General features: G+C 51.7%; 2 non-coding genes across 2 annotated transcripts; both read left to right on the top strand.

Annotated features, from left to right (window-relative positions):
• The first annotated feature begins 3,307 nt into the window (after positions 1 to 3,307).
• Positions 3,308 to 3,492, top strand: LOC140407120 (U2 spliceosomal RNA). The gene has a single exon (XR_011939463.1). It is a non-coding gene; the product is annotated as a U2 spliceosomal RNA (small nuclear RNA).
• Positions 3,493 to 9,381: 5,889 nt separating this feature from the next.
• On the top strand, positions 9,382 to 9,565 carry LOC140407119 (U2 spliceosomal RNA). Its single transcript, XR_011939462.1, has one exon. It is a non-coding gene; the product is annotated as a U2 spliceosomal RNA (small nuclear RNA).
• Positions 9,566 to 9,876: the final 311 nt, after the last annotated feature.

Genomic DNA, 9,876 nt, shown 5'->3' with positions numbered 1-9,876 from the left:
GCAGTTCTTCAGCAACTCCCACTGCTGTTGGCCACCTCCAAGCCGGTCATCCTGGGTGGTGACTTCAACTGCATCATCGATGCGGCTGGACGATCCAGCAAAGCCGACAGCAAACTAGATGCTACGTCCAGACTCCTGATGGAAACGGTAAAAGACGCCAAGCTGCTCGACGTCTGCAGCAACCCTGCAGACGGCGCGCAGCGTAGATACACATGGTCACGGCCAGACGGGTCTGTCCGCTCCAGGATAGACTTCTTTTTTGTGTCCCGAGCTTTCACGGTCAGGTCCACCGACGTAACGCCGGTGTTCTTCTCTGACCACTGCCTCCTACTGGCCGACTGCCACCTGCAGGAAGACCAGGGGGTAGGCAGGGGGACGTGGAAGCTAAATGTAAAACTGCTGACCCCTGAGAACATCGAGGAACTCAGGAGGGATTACAAAGGTTGGAGAACCGTGAAACCCCTCTTTGAGGCCCCACATCTCTGGTGGGAAGCAATCAAGGGGAATATCAAGAGGTTTTTCATCCTCAAGGGCGTTCAAAAGGTGAGAGAGAGACGAGGGGTCATGTCCAGGCTCCAGAAAAGTATGCAAAATTTGCTCCAGCTGCAGTCGATGGGGGTGGATGTCAAGGAGGATCTCCAAGAGGTGAAGAGCCAGCAAGCCTCGCTCTACACCTCGGTGGCCTCCAAGGTTATCTTCCGTTCCAGAGTCCGCTCCGTGGAGCAGGACGAAAAGTGCTCACGCTTCTTCTTCCAAAAGGTGCACAGAGACACCTCTGTGATCAGCAGCCTGAAGGAAGAAGATGGCTCTGAAAAGTCATCGCAGTCTGACATCCTGAGGATCAGCCAATCCTTTTATGCCGGACTGTATGACCTGAAGCCAACAGATAGCACTGTTTCCCAGACCTTCCTGTCGACTATCACGGAGGTCATAGGCGACAGCGAGCTGGAAAACCTGGACAAACCACTAACTCTGGACGAGCTGACAAAGGCCGCCAAGTCCTTCGAGACGAGTAAAACTCCCGGAAGCGACGGCTTACCGGTTGAGTTGTATTCGGCTCTGTGGGACTGGATGGGCCCAGACCTGCTGGAAGTGTACGAGAGTATGCTTCTGGAAGGCAGCATGTCAGAGTCCATGAGGAAAGGCATCATCACCCTCATCTACAAGCAGAAGGGGGAAAGGGAAGAAATTCGAAATTGGCGACCCATTTCACTGTTGAATGTGGACTACAAAATTCTAGCAAAGGTCATCGCCAATCGGGTCAGGTCTGCTCTGGAGTCGGTGATCCACCCTGACCAGACCTGTGCTGTACCCGGCAGGAAGATCTCTGATAGCCTCGCGCTACTCAGGGATACGATCGCCTACGTGCAGGACAGGGGGGTGGACACTTGCCTCATCAGCCTTGACCAGGAGAAGGCTTTTGACAGAATATCGCACACCTACATGATGGATGTGCTCTCCAAAATGGGGTTTGGGGAGGGAATTCGCAATTGGATCAAACTGCTCTACACAAACATCTATAGCGCAGTCTCAATCAATGGGTGGGAATCAGAAAAGTTCCAGATCAAATCTGGAGTCAGGCAGGGCTGCCCTCTCTCCTCTGCCCTTTTTGTGTGCTGCATAGAACCTTTTGCCGAGTCCATCAGGAGGGATCCGGGGATAAGAGGAGTGACGATCCCAGGCAGTGGAGGCATGCAAGTCAAGGCCTCCCTGTACATGGACGACGTTGCCGTCTTCTGCTCGGATCCTGCGTCTGTGCGCAGGCTCTTGACCACCTGCGACCAGTTTGAACTGGCCTCGGGAGCCAAGGTAAACCGTGGCAAGAGCGAGGCCATGTTCTTTGGGAACTGGGCCGACCGGTCCTTTGTCCCCTTCACTGTCAGGTCAGATTACCTGAAGGTGCTGGGGATATGGTTCGGAGCTGCTGGGGCGTGCACCAAAAACTGAGAGGAGCGCCTAGGAAAGGTAAGACAGAAACTGGGCTGGTGGGAGCAACGCTCCCTCTCCATTGCGGGCAAAACCCTGGTCATCAGGTGTGAGGTACTCTCGGTGTTGCTGTACGTGGCGCAGGTCTGGCCCATAACCCGACCCTATGCCACAGCAGTCACCCGGGCCATCTTCAAATTTATCTGGCGATCCAAGATGGACCGTGTCCGAAGGGACACCATGTACAAACCTCTGGAGAAAGGAGGGCGGAACGTACCCAACGCCTCCCTCATCCTGTTGGCCACCTTTGTGTCCAGCTGCATCAAGCTGTGCGTGGACCCCCAGTATGCAAACACCAAGTGTCACTACATACTGAGGTTCTACCTGTCCCCGGTGTTACGAAGGATGGGCCTGGCCTCATTGCCGCGGAACGCTCCAAGTAGTTGGACCGTACCGTACCACCTGTCCTTCGTGGAAAAGTTTTTGAAGAAAAACACCTTTGACCACAAGGCAATGAAGCAGTGGTCAGCACGTAATGTCCTCGAGGCCCTCAGGGAAAAGGAGACCGTGGAGGACGTTGGATGGTTCCCTGAGCAGACTGCCAGAGTCATCTGGCAGAACGCCTCATCACCAGAACTTTCAAACAAGCACCAAGACCTAGCTTGGCTGGTGGTGAGAAGGGCCCTCCCTGTCAGATTCTTCATGCACACCCGAAGGCTCTGCGCCAATGCACGCTGCCCTCGGAGTGGCTGTGGGGGAAATGAGACGGTCACACACCTCCTTGTGGAATGTGCCTTTGCAAAGAAGGTCTGGAGAGAGATGCAGTGGTATTTGTCAAGGTTTATCCCAAACAGATCTGTGACACAGGACTCTGTGCTCTACGGGCTGTTTCCAGGGACACACACCGAGACAAATATCAACTGCTGCTGGAAGGTCATCAACTCGGTGAAAGACGCTCTTTGGTCTGCCCGAAACTTGCTGATCTTCCAGTGCAAAGAATTGTCCTCGACCGAGTGTTGCAGACTGGCACATTCCAAGGTCCAGGACTACGTGCTGAGGGACGCACTCAAGCTTGGGGCAGCTGCCGCCAAGGCGCAATGGGGAAAGACCACTGTGTAAGGTTTTTCCAGCAAATGTACACCGAGGGGCGCGTAACAGTGTAAAGCCCCTCGGTCTGGGCAACCAACACTCCAATGTATAAAACAAACATGACAATGTAAATATTTAAGAAGGAATTGTAATGTAAAGAGTGATATGTGTATGACAATATCAAAATTGAAGGAAAGAAAGTCAAGGCAACATGTAACCCTGCCGAAAATGTACAGTCAAGACAATTTGAAATGTTTCTGAAATGCTCATGATAAATTTTTATGAATAAAGTATATTTTTTTGAAAAAAAAAAAAAAAAAAAAATCTGTTCTTATCAGTTTAATATCTGATACGTCCCTTATCTGGGGACCATATATTAAATTGATTTTTGGAGCAGGGAGATGGAATAGGGGCTTGCTCCGTCCACTCCACGCATCGACCTGGTATTGCAGTATCTCCAGGAACGGTGCACACCACCCCTTTATGGGGAATTTCAAAGTCAAAAAACAGCTCAAACACATACAAATATACACTTTATTCACATTTCTTTCATCACACAACAAAACGCTTCGTCAAGTGGCTGCTGCTACTCAGCTTCTACGGGGTGTGATGAAGGATGACGAAAGGCCTCATCTTACAAGCACAAGGGGGAAAGCAAACAAATTCAAAATTGACCACCCATTTCACTGCAAAATCCTACCAACTGTCCTGGCTTGACACAATTCACACCTCTCAAACCTGGGGTTACCCCATCTCTGGATCTGTAAAGATTTAATCACCTGCTAATGCTCGCATTCCAAGCATTGTCTGGCATCTTTGAATCTGTCTATATATATGTTTCTGGAGCATACCTCTTCATTCACCTGAGGAAGGAGCAGCGCTCCGAAAGCTAGTGACATCGAAACAAACCTGTTGGACTTTAACCTGGTGTTGTAAGACTTCGTACTGTGCTCACCCCAGTCCAACGCCGGCATCTCCACATCATTTCACTGTTGAATGTGGATTACTCCGCTTCTCGGCCTTTTGGCTAAGATCAAGTGTAGTCTCATTTGATCGAGGGAAGCTGAGGATTTCGATGACGATCGTGGATTGGAGAACTCGGAGGGATTGAAGTCGTCAAAGAAGAAACGTTTGGAGCTTGGCTGCTATTGGTGGATCTACATGCTGGCCTAAACCTCGGGTTTAGGCCTAACGCCGATACAGTTTCACACCCAACGTACGAGCTATGGATGCAGCTGCATCCCGACCACCAGGCTGGGGCGTGCGAAACACTGTCCGAGTCACAGTGAAGAAAACGGATGGAGAGTCACCTTTGGACCGGAAACACTTCGTGAAGAAGGTGCTGCTCGAGTGCTGTGGGTCTAAAGCAACAGAGATCTTCTGCTTGCAAAACTTCCCCAAGAATGGTTTCTTTGATGTCACCTTCAAGAGCGTCGCAGCGTGCATCAAATTCTTGAACGTCTTCAAGGAAAAAGGTAACCAGAGTCCCTTGTCGATCCTGACTGCGGAACCTCTGTTTACGCTACCGGCACAGCGAAATCGGGTTGTTACACTGCACACGTACAACCCCCACGTCCCTGTATCTGATGTGCTCACGTTCCTCGCCAGGTACGCTGAGCTGAAAAGTGACAGCGTGCAAGTGAAAGACACCTTCGGCATCTGGACAAGTGAGCACCAGGTCAAGGTGACCCTAAGAACGGACAGCAACGGAGCCATCCTGCATCCCCCCTCCAATTTCGCTATTGGAGTAAATCGTGGCTACCTCTACTACGTGGGACAGCCACGAGTATGCCACACCTGTGGCAAAACGGGGCATGTTGCCGCAAACTGCAGTGTGACCTTCTGCAAGAACTGCAGGCAGGAGGGACACATGAATAAGGACTGCAAAAAAGACAAGTGCTGCAACCTGTGTGGGGAGGCCGGCCATCTTTACAGGGCCTGCCCGAAACGCGGGGCAACATACGCTGAAATCATCAGCAGCGGAGTTAAAAAGGCGACCAGAGAGGAGGTGCATACACCCTCCACCGAAAAAGACACCACGGCTCAGAATGAGGAAAAGCAACAAAAGGGCCCCCAACAAAAAGAGGAGGCCCCAGCACCTCCTGACAACCCAGCCCCAGCCCCATCTGATGAGGAACACTCAATGGAAGAGGAAGAGGATGGGACAAAGAATAAAGAGCCCTGGGAAACCGTGAACAGGGACAAACGTAAGAGGAAACAAAAAAACAAACTGAAGAACCCCCTGAGGGGTAGTGGCAAAAAGCGACACCTCTCAGCCGGCGCACTTAGTGCCGACACCTCATCCGATGAGGGAAAACAGGACAAGAATCGGCCTCAGATAAAGAGGCAAAGCACCAACGTGGAACGGAAGGCACAGACCCCCCAGACCACCGACCGGGAAGAAAACAAGGTCACAGACCAACCCCCGCTAGCAACGAGCAGCAACAACCCAGGTGAAGACCGGCCTGCAACCCCAACACCTACTGACTGCCACGACGAACCCCAGGGCTACACCACCCCCCCAATGCATCTGCATCAAAATCACGGGGCCAGTACGGACCAGAACAGTTTTCTCAGCCCTGCAACTGTGCTAAAGTTTGCGAGCACCACCGGCATGCTGGGGAACATTCAACAGCTGGAACAGCCAACTGTCTCGACTCTGGACTCTTGAGACTGGTAAATCAATCTTTTTATAATGGGTTTAAAAATTGCATCCATAAATGTGCGAAGCATCAAAGATACTTCGCGGTGTGTAGCCACACTCAACTATTTGGCAAATGTAAAAGCTGACCTACTGTTCCTGCAGGAGTGCGGAATTCCGCACCTCAGCAACTACAGACGCTGGTCGAGCTGGTGGTCCCACGGGCCATCCATCTGGTCAGGAGGAAACGACGGCCGCTCCTCCGGCCTGGGTATTCTGCTGCGGGGAGGCAACTTCACCATCTCCGACGTTAAGGAGGTGGTGGGCGGGCGCCTCCTCGTAGCAGACGTGAAATACAAAAACACCCCTCTCAGACTTATTAATGTGTACGCCCCGGCCGTAAAAAGTGAGCGGCTGGCAGTTCTTCAGCAACTCCCACTGCTGTTGGCCACCTCCAAGCCGGTCATCCTGGGTGGTGACTTCAACTGCATCATCGATGCGGCTGGACGATCCAGCAAAGCCGACAGCAAACTAGACGCTACGTCCAGACTCCTGATGGAAACGGTAAAAGACGCCAAGCTGCTCGACGTCTGCAGCAACCCTGCAGACGGCGTGCAGCGTAGATACACATGGTCACGGCCAGACGGGTCCGTCCGCTCCAGGATAGACTTCTTTTTTGTGTCCCGAGCTTTCACGGTCAGGTCCACCGACGTAACGCCGGTGTTCTTCTCTGACCACTGCCTCCTACTGGCCGACTGCCACCTGCAGGAAGACCAGGGGGTAGGCAGGGGGACGTGGAAGCTAAATGTAAAACTGCTGACCCCTGAGAACATCGAGGAACTCAGGAGGGATTACAAAGGTTGGAGAACCGTGAAACCCCTCTTTGAGGCCCCACATCTCTGGTGGGAAGCAATCAAGGGGAATATCAAGAGGTTTTTCATCCTCAAGGGCGTTCAGAAGGTGAGAGAGAGACGAGGGGTCATGTCCAGGCTCCAGAAAAGTATGCAAAATTTGCTCCAGCTGCAGTCGATGGGGGTGGATGTCAAGGAGGATCTCCAAGAGGTGAAGAGCCAGCAAGCCTCGCTCTACACCTCGGAGGCCTCCAAGGTTATCTTCCGTTCCAGAGTCCGCTCCGTGGAGCAGGACGAAAAGTGCTCACGCTTCTTCTTCCAAAAGGTGCACAGAGAGACCTCTGTGATCAGCAGCCTGAAGGAAGAAGATGGCTCTGAAAAGTCATCGCAGTCTGACATCCTGAGGATCAGCCAATCCTTTTATGCCGGACTGTATGACCTGAAGCCAACAGATAGCACTGTTTCCCAGACCTTCCTGTCGACCATCACGGAGGTCATAGGCGACAGCGAGCTGGAAAACCTGGACAAACCACTAACTCTGGACGAGCTGACAAAGGCCGCCAAGTCCTTCGAGACGAGTAAAACTCCCGGAAGCGACGGCTTACCGGTTGAGTTGTATTCGGCTCTGTGGGACTGGATGGGCCCAGACCTGCTGGAAGTGTACGAGAGTATGCTTCTGGAAGGCAGCATGTCAGAGTCCATGAGGAAAGGCATCATCACCCTCATCTACAAGCAGAAGGGGGAAAGGGAAGAAATTCGAAATTGGCGACCCATTTCACTGTTGAATGTGGACTACAAAATTCTAGCAAAGGTCATCGCCAATCGGGTCAGGTCTGCTCTGGAGTCGGTGATCCACCCTGACCAGACCTGTGCTGTACCCGGCAGGAAGATCTCTGATAGCCTCGCGCTACTCAGGGATACGATCGCCTACGTGCAGGACAGGGGGGTGGACACTTGCCTCATCAGCCTTGACCAGGAGAAGGCTTTTGACAGAATATCGCACACCTACATGATGGATGTGCTCTCCAAAATGGGGTTTGGGGAGGGAATTCGCAATTGGATCAAACTGCTCTACACAAACATCTATAGCGCAGTCTCAATCAATGGGTGGGAATCAGAAAAGTTCCAGATCAGATCTGGAGTCAGGCAGGGCTGCCCTCTCTCCTCTGCCCTTTTTGTGTGCTGCATAGAACCTTTTGCCGAGTCCATCAGGAGGGATCCGGGGATAAGAGGAGTGACGATCCCAGGCAGTGGAGGCATGCAAGTCAAGGCCTCCCTGTACATGGACGACGTTGCCGTCTTCTGCTCGGATCCTGCGTCTGTACGCAGGCTCTTGACCACCTGCGACCAGTTTGAACTGGCCTCTGGAGCCAAGGTAAACCGGGGCAAGAGCGAGGCCATGTTCTTTGGGAACTGGGCCGACCGGTCCTTTGTCCCCTTCACTGTCAGGTCAGATTACCTGAAGGTGCTGGGGATATGGTTCGGAGCTGCTGGGGCGTGCACCAAAAACTGGGAGGAGCGCATAGGAAAGGTAAGACAGAAACTGGGCTGGTGGGAGCAACGCTCCCTCTCCATTGCGGGCAAAACCCTGGTCATCAGGTGTGAGGTACTCTCGGTGCTACTGTACGTGGCGCAGGTCTGGCCCATAACCCGACCCTACGCCACAGCAGTCACCCGGGCCATCTTCAAATTTATCTGGCGATCCAAGATGGACCGTGTCCGAAGGGACACCATGTACAAACCTCTGGAGAAGGGAGGGCGGAACGTACCCAACGCCTCGCTCATCCTGTTGGCCACCTTTGTGTCCAGCTGCATCAAGCTGTGCGTGGATCCCCAGTATGCAAACACCAAGTGTCACTACATACTGAGGTTCTACCTGTCCCCGGTGTTGCGAAGGATGGGCCTGGCCTCATTGCCGCGGAACGCTCCAAGTAGTTGGACCGTACCGTACCACCTGTCCTTTGTGGAAAAGTTTTTGAAGGAAAACACCTTTGACCACAAGGCAATGAAGCAGTGGTCAGCACGTAATGTCCTCGAGGCCCTCAGGGAAAAGGAGACCGTGGAGGACGTTGGTTGGTTCCCTGAGCAGACTGCCAGAGTCATCTGGCAGAACGCCTCATCACCAGAACTTTCAAACAAGCACCAAGACCTAGCTTGGCTGGTGGTGAGAAAGGCCCTCCCTGTCAGATTCTTCATGCACACCCGAAGGCTCTGCACCAATGCACGCTGCCCTCGGAGTGGCTGTGGGGGAAATGAGACGGTCACACACCTCCTTGTGGAATGTGCCTTTGCAAAGAAGGTCTGGAGAGAGATGCAGTGGTATTTGTCAAGGTTTATCCCAAACAGATCTGTGACACAGGACTCTGTGCTCTACGGACTGTTTCCAGGGACACACACCGAGACAAATATCAACTGCTGCTGGAAGGTCATCAACTCGGTAAAAGACGCTCTTTGGTCTGCCCGAAACTTGCTGATCTTCCAGTGCAAAGAATTGTCCTCGACCGAGTGTTGCAGACTGGCACATTCCAAGGTCCAGGACTACGTGCTGAGGGACGCACTCAAGCTTGGGGCAGCTGCCGCCAAGGCGCAATGGGGAAAGACCACTGTGTAAAGTCTTTCCAGCAAATGTACACCGAGGGGAGCGTAACAGTGTAAAGCCCCTCGGTCTGGGCAACCAACACTCCAATGTACAAAAACAAACATGACAATGTAAATATTTAAGAAGGAATTGTAATGTAAAGAGTGATATGTGTACGACAATATCAAAATTGAATGAAAGAAAGTCAAGGCAACATGTAACCCTGCCGGAAATGTACAGTCAAGACAATTTGAAATGTTTCTGTAATGCTCATGATAAATTTTTATGAATAAAGTATATTTTTTTGAAAAAAAAAAAAAAAAAAAATCTGTTCTTATCAGTTTAATATCTGATACGTCCCTTATCTGGGGACCATATATTAAATTGATTTTTGGAGCAGGGAGATGGAATAGGGGCTTGCTCCGTCCACTCCACGCATCGACCTGGTATTGCAGTATCTCCAGGAACGGTGCACACCACCCCTTTATGGGGAATTTCAAAGTCAAAAAACAGCTCAAACACATACAAATATACACTTTATTCACATTTCTTTCATCACACAACAAAACGCTTCGTCAAGTGGCTGCTGCTACTCAGCTTCGACCTGGCCCCGGTATGATGAAGGATGACAAAAGGCATCATCACCCTCATCTTACAAGCACAAGGGGGAAAGCAAACAAATTCAAAATTGACCACCCATTTCACTGCAAAATCCTACCAACTGTCCTGGCTTGACACAATTCACACCTCTCAAACCTGGGGTTACCCCATCTCTGGATCTGTAAAGATTT

This window comes from Scyliorhinus torazame, unplaced genomic scaffold, assembly GCF_047496885.1.
Source record: "Scyliorhinus torazame isolate Kashiwa2021f unplaced genomic scaffold, sScyTor2.1 scaffold_1187, whole genome shotgun sequence".
NCBI lineage: Eukaryota > Metazoa > Chordata > Chondrichthyes > Carcharhiniformes > Scyliorhinidae > Scyliorhinus > Scyliorhinus torazame.
Note: the sequence above shows the minus strand (reverse complement) of the source record. Positions and strands in the feature narration are given on the sequence as shown.